This window comes from Cydia pomonella, chromosome 23, assembly GCF_033807575.1.
Source record: "Cydia pomonella isolate Wapato2018A chromosome 23, ilCydPomo1, whole genome shotgun sequence".
Taxonomy (NCBI): domain Eukaryota; kingdom Metazoa; phylum Arthropoda; class Insecta; order Lepidoptera; family Tortricidae; genus Cydia; species Cydia pomonella.
Genome location: NC_084725.1, coordinates 4,510,861 through 4,525,132, shown reverse-complemented (window position 1 = coordinate 4,525,132; position 14,272 = coordinate 4,510,861). Strand labels below are relative to the sequence as shown.

The 14,272-nt window shown below is 46.2% G+C and overlaps 1 protein-coding gene and 1 long non-coding RNA gene across 2 annotated transcripts in view; one reads left to right on the top strand and one right to left on the bottom strand.

The window, feature by feature from the left end:
• The window catches only part of LOC133530528 (acyl-CoA Delta(11) desaturase-like), a 37,280-nt gene that overhangs the window by 1,024 nt on the left and 21,984 nt on the right, over positions 1-14,272 (top strand). The window lies entirely within an intron of this gene.
• LOC133530742 (uncharacterized) lies at positions 7,607-9,889 on the bottom strand. The gene is made up of 3 exons (XR_009801371.1): positions 9,081-9,889; positions 8,692-8,929; positions 7,607-8,221 (listed from the first exon to the last, which is right to left on the bottom strand). It is a non-coding gene; the product is annotated as an uncharacterized LOC133530742 (long non-coding RNA).

Below are 14,272 nucleotides of genomic sequence, written 5' to 3'. Positions count from 1 at the left end.
CATTCCGCCTGGAAGACTGTGTTGTGGGCGCCTAGTGGTGTTGAGATATGTATGTTTAGGTCCTCTGAGAATACTCCCGCGCCAGTGCCTGACCTTGTCTTTGATCCATCCGTGAAGATTCTCAGCTCTCTCGGGTTAAGTCCTTCACGAGGTTCTTCGTGTAACTGTATCTTGTATTTCTTGTCGAAGATGTATTGCCTGGGTATCCTGTCAGTCACCGCTTCTATTAGCGGTTCCTTACCTATCGCCTCGTAGAGGATCTCGGTGTGTGGTACCCTGGGTGGTCTCCAGAGATTCGATTTTTTGAGACGTACCGCCGAAGCTAGCGCTTCCTGTTGTATAAAGAGGTGCAGCGGCGGCAGGCCCAGTAAAGCTTCCAGGGCCGCGGTTGGTGTTGTCCTCATGCAGCCCGTAGTCGCCAAACAGGCCAACCTCTGGAGTCGTTGTAGTTTAGCTTCAACTGTGGATAGTTTGGTGCGTGGCCACCAAACTATTGCACCGTAGCTTATTATTGGTCGTATGACTGCCTGGTAAAGCCATAGAGTGATCTTGGGGGTTAGCCCCCAGGTTCTACCCACCATTCTACGACATTGCCAGAATACGACCGTGGCTTTGTCAATTTTGCCGTTTAAGTGATTACTCCAATTCAATTTGCTGTCAAGTATTACCCCTAAATACTTTACCTCTGCAGATAGTTGGAGTTCAGTGTTGAACAGTTTGGGAAGGCAGAAGTTTCCCAAGTTGCGTTTGTTGGTGAACATAACCAGCTCAGTTTTGTTGGGATTGACTGAGAGTTCGTTGTTAATACACCAGCGCTCCACGATGGCTAGTGCAGAGCGGGTAACATCGCATACCGTACCTGAATGATTGCCGCTCGTCAGTATCACTATATCGTCAGCGTAGCCGATTGTGTAATAGTGATTGTTGTTTAGTGTGGTGATCAGGTCATTCACCACCAGGTTCCATAGTAGTGGTGATAGGACTCCTCCTTGGGGGCATCCTTTTGCCACTAATGCTTGTTGTGTTTCGCCCGTCCCGAGTTTGATGGTTCGCTGGCTCAACATGTTGTTTATCCATTCTGTCATAACTGCATTCGCGCCATGTCTTACCAGTGCTGCTGTAATGCTGCTGAACCTGGTCCTGTCGAAAGCCCCTTCTATGTCTATGAAGGTTCCTAAGCACATGGATCTGTTCTTGATCGCCACCTCAATCTTACTTACCACTGCATGAAGTGCCGATTCTGTAGATTTGCCAGGGCTATAGGCATGTTGGTTTGGATGCAAGGGCACATTAATTAGCACCCTCTCCCTAAGGTACCTGTCACACAACCTCTCTAATGTTTTCAGCATGAAAGAGGTCAGACTGATGGGCCTGAAGGATTTGGGGTCCGAGTAGTCGCTTTTACCTGGTTTCGGTATGAAGATAACCTTGACCTCCCTCCATTGCTTCGGCACGTATCTGTGTGCCAGACAGGCGCGCAGAACGATGGTCAGCTTCAGAGTGAGATGCTTCCCGCCCCATTTAAGAAGCGCAGGGAAGATCCCATCCATACCTGGAGATTTGAAGGAGTCAAAGCTGTTTAGGGCCCACTGCGTGCGCTGCGGGCTGATTACCTCATATGTCTGTAGCCACTCGCCTTCCGTCGGGGTGGTTGTCTCCATCTCGTTCCAACTTACTGGGTGCGATATCACGCAGTCCGGGAAGTGCGTTTGCACTAGGACCCGTTCCGCCTCCTCCGGTGAGTTTGTGAGAGAGTTGTCTGGCTTACGCAGGGATCCTAAGGTTATGGTCGAGTTGGTAGAGAGGACCTTCCTTACCCTGTTGGCCTGCGTGGTGGTCTCGATGTCTGTACAGAATTTGCGCCAAGAGTTTGTGCTTCTGTACCTGAGACGTTTTTTGTACTTGGCCTTGGTGGACTTATAGTTGTCCCAGTCCTCGTCAGCGCCTGTGTTCATAGCTCTGTTCAGTTGCCTCCTCATCTTGCCCCTGAGTCTCTCCAGCTCAGGTCCCCACCAGTTGTTTTTCCCTCTGCTTCTGGTCGGTGGGGTCGATAAGGGGCATGCTTGATGGTAGCAATCCAGAATGGTGCTCGTGAGAATGCTTACCTGTTCCTCTATGCCCGCTGTGCCTTCTATTCTAGGGGGACCCTCCAGCTGTTTCAATGTTGTAGACAATCGCACCGTGTAAAGGTCACGATTCATCTTGCGTGGGTTCCGCCTGGGCACTGCTGCTTGTGTTTCTACCTGAATGTCAAATCGAATCCACTTGTGGTCTGAGCACGATACCTCCTTCGATACATGCCAGCCCGAGATTAGTCTCGATGCTTTTTCGGTTGCTAGGGTCAGGTCAATGATTGTCCTGCTGCGTCTGTTTACAAATGTCGGTTCTGAACCTGTGTTAAGGAGGTTGAGGTTTGTAGTGAATAGGTACTCGACGAGCTTCTTACCTCTCTCGTTACCTGCTTCCATCCCCCATAGGGGGTGATGCGCGTTCGAGTCGGTGGCCACGATGAGCTCGAGCCCTGCCTCTTCGCAGTAGTTGACCAGCCTTGCCATGTCGTGCGGTGGTGGTTCTTCAGCCTCCGGCATATACACAGAGGCTACTACCACCTCCTGCAGGCTGGAGTCTTGCGCCCCGTGCAGTTTTATAGCGCACAGGTCTCTGGAACAGAAGCTCGTTAGAGGTTGCGCATGTATGTTATTGGTTGTGTAGATGCAAGCCCGGGGGTTGTCCGGGCCCGAGTAGACTGTTAGCTTACCTCCTAAGTTGCGGAGTCCGCAGACAGAGCCCCTTCTGACCCACGGCTCCTGGATCAGAATTACGGCTGTTGTGTTGTCCTCCAACCACTTCCGGATCTGCGCCGTCGCCGTTTCGCTGTGGTGGAGGTTGGCTTGGAGGAATTTACCAATGGGCGAAGGGAGTTCCTTCACAAGGATCACCCTCCTCCGCCGACATCGGCTCCTCCTCCTCCTTGTCGATGGCCAACTTCCCTAGCCCCTGCGCGCATTCCCCCTCACTCTCCGAGGAGTCACGAAGAAGTTCTTCTTCGTTCTCCTCGGAGACGGAGGGAGGTTGCGCTGGAGCTTGCGACTCAGGCACCTGGACTTCGTCCATGGGTTCCTGCGTCGCCCCGGAAGTGTCCATGGGCTCGGACGGTGCAGCGGCTTCGCCACCAGTGGCGACAGTGCTAACAGGGGGCGGCTGCTCCCTGAATTTTCCTCGTGCCCCCTCGAACTTCACGTACACCGACCCCAGCATAAAGCCAAGTCGGCGCCCGCGGTCCACCAAGGGTTGCACCACTGTCTCCGGCACGCTGACGACAGCGAACGTTTCCGTTCCCTGCACCTCGCGCCGGTTGAGTAGCCAGCGGTCTATTTCCGCCCACGGGTTCTGGTACCGAAGGGCTCGGCCTACTTCGCCAAAGTCCTTCCAGACGCCCGGGAACAGGATGCCGCATCGTACTCGCTTTGGCACCTCGCTGAGGCGCCTGACCACCACCTTCTCCCCCTTATCGAGGGTGATGGTGGCCACGCTGCGCTTGAGCCATGCTAGCGTAGCCTGATCCTCGCACCACAATCTCAAGGAGCCATTAGCCCAGGTAGGCTTGCCCCTGAAGATCGGTCCCGCGGGAAGGCTTTCGGTCGGCTGCTTTGCCTCCTGTGAGAGCAGGGCTAGCAGTTGCCTCTGGACCTCCTCCGACTGTTGCGGGCTCAGGTGTCCCGAGGTGGCAGTGGTCACTGCCATCAGTAGGTCCGCCTTTGCAGCCTCCGCATAGTCGGCATGGGGGGTTTCACCTCGCGGTCCAGTCTTCTGCCTCTTAGGCTCGCCCCTGGGGGATATGGTCTCGTCAAGACGAGCCCTCTTGGCAGACGACCGGGCCCCTTGGTTACTCCCACCCTCGGCCCTGGTTCCTTTCGCCCCTTTCCCCTGGAGGGGGGCGCGGTTTGCTGCTGGTGGGCCAGCTGCTGCCCGCTCCCCATCCTTTCCAGGGGCGCCTTGTTGGGGCTCCGGGGCGGTGTTGTTCAGGGCCGCTTGGGCCCTTCTGTATCTCTGCCGTTGCTTCCTGTTACGCTTGTGCGGCTTAGCCGCGGCTGTAACAGGTGGAGGCGGGGGCACAGGAAGTTCAGCCCGTTTACCGGGCTTTCGCTTCCGCGCCTTCCTGGACTCGTGTACGGTCCAGCCAGCCTCCAGCTGGGCAGAGATAGGGTCCAACACCACCTGCACCGGTTCAATCACCGGGTCCTGCTCCGTAACAGGGGGTTTTCCCCCTGTTGGAACAGCACCCCTGGATGTCCCCGGTGCTGGAGGTAGGGGCCGGGTACGCTTTTCCGATACGGGGGGTTTCCCTCCCGTTGGAATGGTACCCGTGGATGTCCCCGGTGTTGGTAGTAGGGGCTGGGTGCGCTTTACCTTGGCGGGGGGTTTCCCTCCCTTCGGTATGGCACCCTTGGATGTCCCCGGTGTCGGTAGTGGAGGCGCAGTACTCTGGAGCACCGGGCCTGCTGCTTTGGGCGTCAACGCATCAGGTTTACGTGCCTTCGGTTTCCCGGCGGCTCTCCCACCTGGTGCGGACTGTCCCTTGCATGGCGGTACTGTCGAGACTGCGCCGCCACGGTGTGTGTGTGTTTTGTGTGGTGTGGTGTGTGGCGGAACTGTCGGAACAGCTCCACCATCGTGTGTGTTGTTGCCTGCCAGGGTTGCTTGTGCCTCCCTGTAGGCACGTGTTAAGGAGGGAGGAACTGTCGAAACAGCTCCTTGACCCTGTGGTGTGGTGTGTTGGGTGGAGGTTCCCGGTACAGCCGAAGCTGCTCCGTCTCCCTCCGGTGTTGGGGTTTGGGATCTTGGTTTATCCATTGTTCCTTTTGCTTGTTTTCACCTCTCGAGCTTCCCACCCTCCATGGAGCCCGCACCTTTGGGGATGTCACTTTGGACACCAGGAATACCCAAGAGGTATAGGTGTGTTGAGTTGGTTCTCCTGCGCGACATCGGGAGCTGCAGACACGTGGCTGGAAGAGACGATCCCATCTCCTCCAGTGGTTCCACGCGCCCTTGCCCCGTCAGCATGGCCGAGCCCCAGGCATCCTCCCAGAGGACGCCCCTCCCCACACCTCGCCTGCGGACCGTACCACCTCGACCGTACGGGACGCGTGTCCATTACCCTGCAGTGGCTAGTTGCAGGGCCACCGTTTCGCCGGAAATTCGGACCAAAAAGGGCATATTGGCCCACAGGGGATAACTAACCCCGACCCCCTGCGGGCCTCGGCCCCTAGGACTCCTGCATCCCCGCTGACGGCGCTCTACTGCGCAGGACAAACGCAGGTAGGTGAGTGTAGTCCGCCTAGGTCACCTACTCCCTAAGCGGAACCGGGAGATCCATAAAGCATAGCTGCCAATTAGATCGAAACCAAATTGCCAGCCATGTTCTACAGGAAACTCCAGAGTGTGTCATACCCCCTTCGGGTTTTTAGGTCCTCGTGGGTTATGACGTCGCCTTCATACTCGGCTACTGGTGGTCCGGGGCAGATGGAACGTGCGACGCCCGACCGACCACCAGCATTACCAGGGTGTGCGACCCACCCCACAAGTGGGATGGGTTCGTCCATGGCCTGCGGCGGCAGAGCCATAGACGACGGGGACGCGTATGATAGACTTGAGGGAGTGAGCCCGCTGGCTCAGCGCCGCACACCTGAACCCGCGTGACTACTCCCCCCTACACCCCATTCTGCATTCAATACTAATAAAACAGTATAAATATAGAGTTTTTTAATCAATAATTAATTAAACGTCGAATTAATTATAAGTTAATTAGTTATTCGTTTCATTATAAGTCGATAACTGTTTCAGTAAACTGCCTTAAAAGTAATAAAAGAAATCGGTTTTTGACTGATTTGTTTGTTCGTTCGTGTAATTGTGACGTAATTTATTGAAAAGGACTTTATTGTCGAATAATAAATACATGCATTGCATTACGTAAATATTTATTTTAACGTATAATAAATATTTTAAATTGTTTTATTTGGAATTATTACATTATATTAACTATTAGATTATATATTTTTTTCCTTTTTGCCATCAGCCTCGAGAGTATGAGAGCATTTATCTTATTTAATTAATGATTGATAAAGGAACTCTATATTTATACTGTTTTTATTAGTATTGAATGCTAACCAAATTTTGGTGGTAACTACTGGGAAAAAAAATCCCAGTAGTTACCACCAAACCAAGTTGGTGGTAACTAGTGGGATTTTTTTCTCCAGTAGTTACCAGTGGTAAAAGGTGGGAAAAAAAATCCCAGTAGTTACCACTGGTAACAACTTGGTGGTAACTAGTGGGAATAACCCGTAGTTCCTAATCTTATGGACTCATTTAAGGCCTGCACAAACCTGCGGAGTGCAGGGCATATTACATTAAATTTATCAATGTATAATTTTTCCTATTTGAATTACAATAAGATATAAATTTGAATGTTCTGAGACCAATCTCGGTGCAGTTTGCGCAGGCCTTTAGACGCGCGAAGTCGCATGCGAGTTAACATAGCGGACTAGACTTTGACCAAGACAAGTCTGCAACGATTTTAATAGCACACGCAGTGCAAGTGTTATTTATACGTCATCATTTTATAGAAGTTTGACGTTAAAAATAACAGTTGCACTGCTTGTACTATCAAAATCGTTGTAGACTTGTTCTGACTCTATTGAGGTTACATACAATTCAGCTGACCGATCAAATACGGCAATGTAATGTATTCAAATTGTGACCGCGGCCGGCAAAACGTCTCATTTTGTCGCTTGCCATGAGGACGCCTTGTCAGGTTATCCGTATAAAGATGCAAGTAAATCTCGACCTTATGGCAAGTACGAGAGATATGAGAAGTCCGACGGTAAGCCAAGAAAGCTTGTGTTGCGGGTACTCGGACAACAATATACATAATATACAAATACTTAAATACATAGAAAACATCCATGACTCAGGAACAAATATCTACGCTCATCACAGAAATAAATGCCCTTACCGGGATTCGAACCCAGGACCATTGGCTTCATAAGCAGGGTTGCCCTTTTAAAAGGTCATCAGGTTCAATTCAGCAGGTTCAGGTTCAGGTTAAATTAGCTAATACAAAAACCCCACCAAATATTTTGTGTTCCTAAAATACCGTCCCACGTGACAGGGGGCTACATTCATTCCCAGCTGTGCGCGGGGACTAGTAAGAATAATTAAAGCAAAGATAATTTTAAATAGAGGTGGATTGTCGAAGAAATCTTTGTAGCCACAGTAATTTTACTGCCATCTTTCGACACATGACAAAAACTGTTAGAACGCCATTTGACTTTGATCCTTATCCTTTCACTGATATGTTTAATTTCCACAACCTTTTGGTTATGCCCAGTAAGATAGTGCCACTTTTAGATATATAACAAATTTAACACATATCAGTGAAAGAATAATCATGTGTCTAAAGATGGCAGTAAATTTACTGTGATGACAAAATTTTCTTTGACAGTCCATCTCTATTTCAAATTCTCTTTGATTTAAAGTATCATGCAAATTTTTTCCCCACCAGGCACACAGAATAGCTGTTTAATTATTTACCTTACCTTGTCTTGAGTATTAGTAGATCATGGGCTAGGTGCTGACAAATATGGGCTACTCTATTTCCCGGCCTGTTTAGTAACCACAAAATACATTACTTACTCCATGTTGGTCTTCATACATTCATAAAATTCCAGTTTCATTATTTGACACCCTTGTGAATCATTCTGAAACTTATAAGGACAAGTGTTATGTTGGTGTTATTGTTAGGGAAACTGTCTCCTAAATATATCCACCTTAAAAAAAAACTTTACAAATATTTTTGGTAGGAAAGGAAATTACATAAAATAATATTATATAAATAAATATTTACAAAAGTATACTTACCAGAATTTTTGAGAGACTTGAGTATTCCAGTTCCAGAAACTTGACTTCTTTTAGATGAAATAATCCTTTTCTCACAAATATGTAATACTTTTGTAAACTTATTGTAAGTTTCTAAATAAAATAGTTTATCACTTAAAAGTTTCTAAAATACGTAAAATTGATCTGTAAACTGCTAAATGCAATTTTGTAGATTTGTTGTAATTTAAATGATTGAAATTTCACTATCTAATAAAAAGAATAAATACTTACAAGACTGAAGACCTGTTGTACAACCAGCCACAGAATGATCGAGTGACAAGTGAACCTGAAATGTGAATTAAGATGAGGCGTCTACAAATGTTGTAATAAATGGCATGCAATTTTAGATAATTGCTAGCTAACTAGGATCAAAGAATTCAATCAGTCAATCAAATACTACAATGTATCGCGAATTGCATGCAATTGGTGGACAATATTATGTCAGTGTGAAAATCTGGATAAGGGTTAATATTAATGCATTTACTGCTAGCAACCCGTCAGGCGCTCACTCCATAGTCGCTTTTTTTGCGAAGCGGCAATTCGGTTGTGAGGCAACTTATTCTGCCTGGACCAGCTTATTGAAATTAGCCAGGTCCACGCAGAGCAAGCATATGCGTGAGGCAATTTCCTCACGCACAATATGGCCAGCCGGCACGCGCCTTCCTCGCCCGAAGCCGTATTGTGCGTGAGGAAATTGCCTCGCACATATGCTCGCTCTGTGTGGACCCGGCTAATGATTCACACCTATTTGATTACCTGTTGTACTATTGAAGCTACTGATATTTTGGTCTTTAATGATTGCAAAATATTGGTTACAAATTCCTTTGTTCCCGGGACTGCATATCTGGAGAGACGTTTCTTGGAATCATCAATAAACATGGTATCTTGAAAATGTCTGCTACATATAACTTTGTGCTTATAAAAGAGCGAGGTCAGATCCTTTACGGAAGAGCAGTCTTGATCAGGCCAGCAATACGAAGCCCACGCCATTGCCCTACAAATAGACATTACATTTTACGATACCTAACAATTGTTGATTAAGATAAAGTATTCATACAAAAATTGTTGACCACTTTTACGTTATTCTAAAGATATTCTAAATTATGCATTAGGAAACTAAGACCGAATAAAAGTGGTTTTCTTACTTTAAAATATTATTTGTTCCCGGGAAAGGGAAACGGTGCATTGTAATTGTATTATCTTGATTACGTGTTGTTCCGCATTTAACACACTTTCTGTAACCATTGGGGTCCATTGCGAGCTATATTTGTAAAAAGTCGTAGAAGTACAATCTTAAAAAATGTACTGACTGTAAATTAAATAGACATTGAATGAAATAGCGGAGGAATCAAAGAACATTTTTTTTTTTTTTTTTTTTCCATAAATGGCTTTTACTCCTCGCTAATTTAGCAAGGTGGATTCTGCCAATGTCGAGGTGTGGACTTTTGACTTATGTGAGCAGAAAATGTTCGGTTTAATTTTGATTTTTGTGGAAGGATAGACTGGGAACCTAAAACAAACAAATATTATGGACAACACAGACAAACACATGACATGACACATTTGACATAATACCAACATTAGTAAAAAGAGCGGAAAGCGGATGACAGATTGTTAAGGCAAGCAACATAGCGGATGAAATGGAGGAAAAAACATAGAAATTAAAATATATAGATAGATAGAAATATAGTAAGAGTAAAAATTAAAGTTTTATATCATGCTCCTGTATATACTTAATAAGAATAGAAGTTAGAGGCGGGTCCATTAGAGTGAGAAGTGAGTAGAAATTTATAGGTCGTGGAATATTTTCAGGTAGCACATCATACAAAGAGTAATTGAATCTCGGACAAGAAAAGAAAATGTGATCTACGGTGCCTTCATCGAACCCGCATTCGCACAGTGAGGTATCCCGGACCCGTATCTTAGCAAGAAATACTGGCGTACAAACTGGTCCTAAACGTAATCGACAGATTGTAGACGTGGCCCATTTAGGATAAGCTCGGAATTTAAAAAACCATGGTTTACGGGGAATGTTGGGTTGAATGTGGCCATAATGCTTTCCTACCTCCAATCTGGAAGAATCCCAGAGATTTTGCCACGTGTTAAACAGATCAGTCTGTGCATGGCTCAGAAGGTCAGAGCTGTATATCTTGTCGTGACCTGGTGATCCCATCTCAATAGCTTGCCTTGCCCATAAGTCTGCAGACTCATTTCCAGCAATACCACAATGGCCTGGGATCCACCCGAGTACTATTTTTAACCCCTTTAAGTCACATTTTCTTAATAAGGTTTTGATCTGAAGTATTAAGGGAAATTTTGTCTTCATTTTAAACTGATTGCCCATAATAGCTTGCAGACAACTCCTGCTATCTGTAAATATTATCATTTTTGTTATATTGTGAGAGTCAGCATACGTTACAGCTTCTAAGATGGCAACAGCCTCGCCTGTAAAAATTGATGATTCTGGAGGGCACTTAAACATCAAGACAATGTTATATTTTGGAATCACCACTGCGGCTCCAACACACTTTGTGGGATCACTTTTTGATGCGTCAGTAAACACTGGTAAGTAGCCTGCCCACTTTTCTAAAAGTTTTTTAAATTTGCTATTAGCTCCCGGATCATTTTTAAAAATTCCTAGGTCTAGAATAATCCTAGGAGAGTAAATTAAAGTTTCAAATTTTGTTTCAAATATGGGGTTTGTTCCTGATTTATATAATATAGGGTTTATACGATTTAATTTAGAATAACTAATAATATTTTTTGGAAACTCCTTATGCATCCAATATGGGTTTTCAGTGACCAGTGAAGCAAGAGCCTGCAAGCGTGGAATCAGCAAGTGATTGGAATTGGAGATAGCTCTTATGAGGAACCTGTTGGCAAGATATTGTCTGCGCAGTGCCAGTGGAGGCTCCACACATTCTACTTGCATTGCGTTTTTTGGAGAAGACCTCATGGCACCAAGTACGATTCTTAAGCATTTAGCCTGTATTAAATCCAATCTTTCTAAGGCTTCCTTATTACATGGTTCTAATATGAAGGATCCATAGTCCATGTGGCTGCGAATAATAGCATTATAAAGTAGCTTTTGACAATATGGATGAGATCCCCACCAAACTCCTGATAGTGCTCGCAAAATGTTGATTCCTTTTTCACACTTGTCTTGTATGTATTTCAGATGCTGTTTTCCACACATTTTCCAGTCCAAGACAACACCCAGGAATTTGGTTGATTCTTCATTGGGAATGTTTTCCTCACCAAAATGAACATCTGCGATGGGCATGTTCCTTCTGCGACTGAAAGTCACGGCACAGCTCTTGGAAGGTGACAAAGACAAACCATGCTCTTCAAGCCAATCCTTGAGGTAACTCAGGCCCATGTTCAACCTGGTAGCCGCTGTATCAATGGATTTTGCAGAAGCATAGAGGACTAGATCGTCTGCATACTGTAGAATATTACAAAAGGGTAACACGGACTGCTCTAGGTCATATGTATAAATGCTATAAAGTATTGGACTCAAAACGGATCCTTGAGGGAGGCCCTGCCACAATGTACGAGGAGGAAGATATGAGTTACCATCACGGATTTTGATGGATCTTCCTATGAATAGTTTGGAGACAATTTGTACAATCTTCACGGCAATGCTCAGATGTAGCATTTTTGCTCTGAGCACCGGAAGAAGGACATTGTCATAGGCTGCCGAAATATCAAGAAAACATCCTAGTAACTCCTCATTTTTAGAGAGCGATAGTCTGATATCCGTGGTTAGTATGTTTAAGCTGTCCATTGTGCTCCTACCTTTACGGAATCCGAATTGAGTGTTTGCTAACAGTCCCCTGCTCTCAACGTACCATTCCAGCCTATTCTTTATTAAATGCTCAAGAATCTTGCCCATTGTAGCGGAGAGCGCAATTGGTCGGTACGAGCTGGCCTCTTCTGGATTTTTAGCCGGTTTCAAGATTGGGATGACAATTTGGGTTTTCCAATCTTCTGGGACCTCTCCTGTGTCAAACACGCGATTCAAAATGCCAAGGAAATATTCTTGTGAGAAGGAGCTAAGGTTTGCTATAAAACAATAAGGAATACCATCTTCCCCCGGTGAAGTGTTGCGTAGTCCATCCAAAGCTATTTTGAGCTCCACAAACGAGAATGGTTCGTCAAGGGTGGTTGACGGACGAGGGAGTGGTGGTAATACTACACAGGATAATTCTGGGGCAGTTGGGGGTGCCAATCTGTCAGCAAAGTCCAAGAGCCAAGCCGATTTGTCAACAGAACACAAGATATCTGGATTAAAGGAGCCTCTAAACCGCTTTATGTTTTTCCAAATAATTGATGGAGGTGTTCTAGGGGACAGGCTCTCACAGAACCCCTTCCATCCCTTTTTCTTGGTTTTGGACAATAGGCGTTTTGTGCGGGCCGAGGTTTTCCTAAAATTGATAAAGTCCTCCATGGAACCTGATTCATTAAATCTTTGTTCTGCTTCATCTCTTTCTTTTACGGCAGCTGTGCAGTCGGCGTTCCACCATGGTGGCGAAGAGATTTTATCCTTTTTGTGTTTTTTCCGGGGGAAATACTTATCAGCTGCTTCTAAAAGTAAATTTTTGAATTTTGAGTAGTTTTCCCTATGGTCGTTTAAGTTCGTGTCCCATTCTTTAATTTTTGTTTCGATATAAAGAGAAAATTTCGACCAGTCAGCTGATTGCAATCTGTATTTCAGAAGCGGTTCAGGAGCCGGAGATGGAAGAACGGAGGAGGGCTTGGAAATAATAATGGGGAAGTGATCGCTGCCAAAGGACTGACGAAGTACGGTCCAAGATAATAATGAGGCCAAATTGGGGGAGCAAGCTGATAAGTCAGGAACGGATTGTGGGTTTTGTCCTGGATAGACTCGATGTGTGGGCGTTCCATCGTTTATAACGCAAACGTCAATCTCATCGAAGATTTCCAACAAGAGTGATGAAAACCTGTCCGAATGGTATGATCCCCAAGAAATGTTATGTGAATTAAAATCACCTAAAACTATAAGGGGAGGTGGGACAGAGGTTAGGATAGAAGATATTTCAGGAATAAGGTCAAGGTCAGGATGAGGAATATATATTGAAATGAAATTAATGCCCATAACCTTAGCGGCTACGACATTAATTTCATCTCCATGAGGAGGGAGAGGAATTTGGGAAAAGGGGTAAGATTGCTTAATCAATAAAGCACATCCTGCACGTCCGTCAACGCGGTCCTCCCGGAGGCATGAGAAGCCCGGGAGTCGAAACCGAGATCCGGGTCTCAGCCACGTCTCCGAGATGGCCGCGACAGACACAGCATGGTCATTGATCAGCTGGGTGAGTTCTGTTTTTTTTGGGATTAGACTGCGGCTATTCCATTGTAAAAAGGTGACCTGGGGGGCCGTTAGGGAAAGACAATTTCTCGACAAGGGTCAACATTAAAGGTGCAACGTCGTTCGGTAAGCAATCACTCCATTTGGCGATGATATTAGTTAAGAGTTTAAGGAGGAGCTCCATGAGGTCCTCATTCGGAGTTACTCTATTGTAAGGGTTATTAAGGGCCTGTCCGTTGGGAATTTCAGATGGAGGGGGTCGGACAATATTATTATGGGCCTGTCTGTCGTAACCTGGGGACAGGGAAGGCCTTGGCCTAGGTGACAAAAAGACTGTCTTGCGGTGAGAGGTTCTAGGAGGGGTAGAAGGTAAATCTGTTGGGTCAAAGGGAGATTGTGATGGGGGGGGTGATTCCCTTGTGGGGCCGAACATTATATTTGCAACATCCGCATAGGGCCTACGATTTACAACTGGCACTTGCGCGGCTGCTTCAGCATATGAAATATTTCTTTCAGACATTATCAATTTTATGGACTTTTGGCGGTGATGTTCTGGGCAGTTTCTATCAGTGGCATAGTGTCGGGCAGTGCAGAAAATACAAGAGATGTGTTCGGGAGCTACATTACAACCATCACCCGGATGCTTCTGGGCACATTTGTAGCAGCGGGCATCTGAGCGACATTGGGTCTGAATGTGTCCAAATCTGAGGCATTTCCGGCATTGAATTGTTGGCAGTTGGTATACCTCCACCACTAGAGAGGTATAATAAGCAAATATTCTAGATGGCAAAGATTGGCCTTCAAAAGTGACTACCACTGTCTGGGTTGGTACCCAGGATGGGGAGCCATCTTCTTTGGTCACCTTTCTCTGTAGACGGCGCGCTTTCAGAATCCTACCTTTACCTTCTTCTAAATTCGTACCTTTTACAAAATCTGTCATGGACCAATCTGTTGGAACTCCTCGAACTAGCCCCATACGAGATGTGTTTGCCGATAGTTTGTATT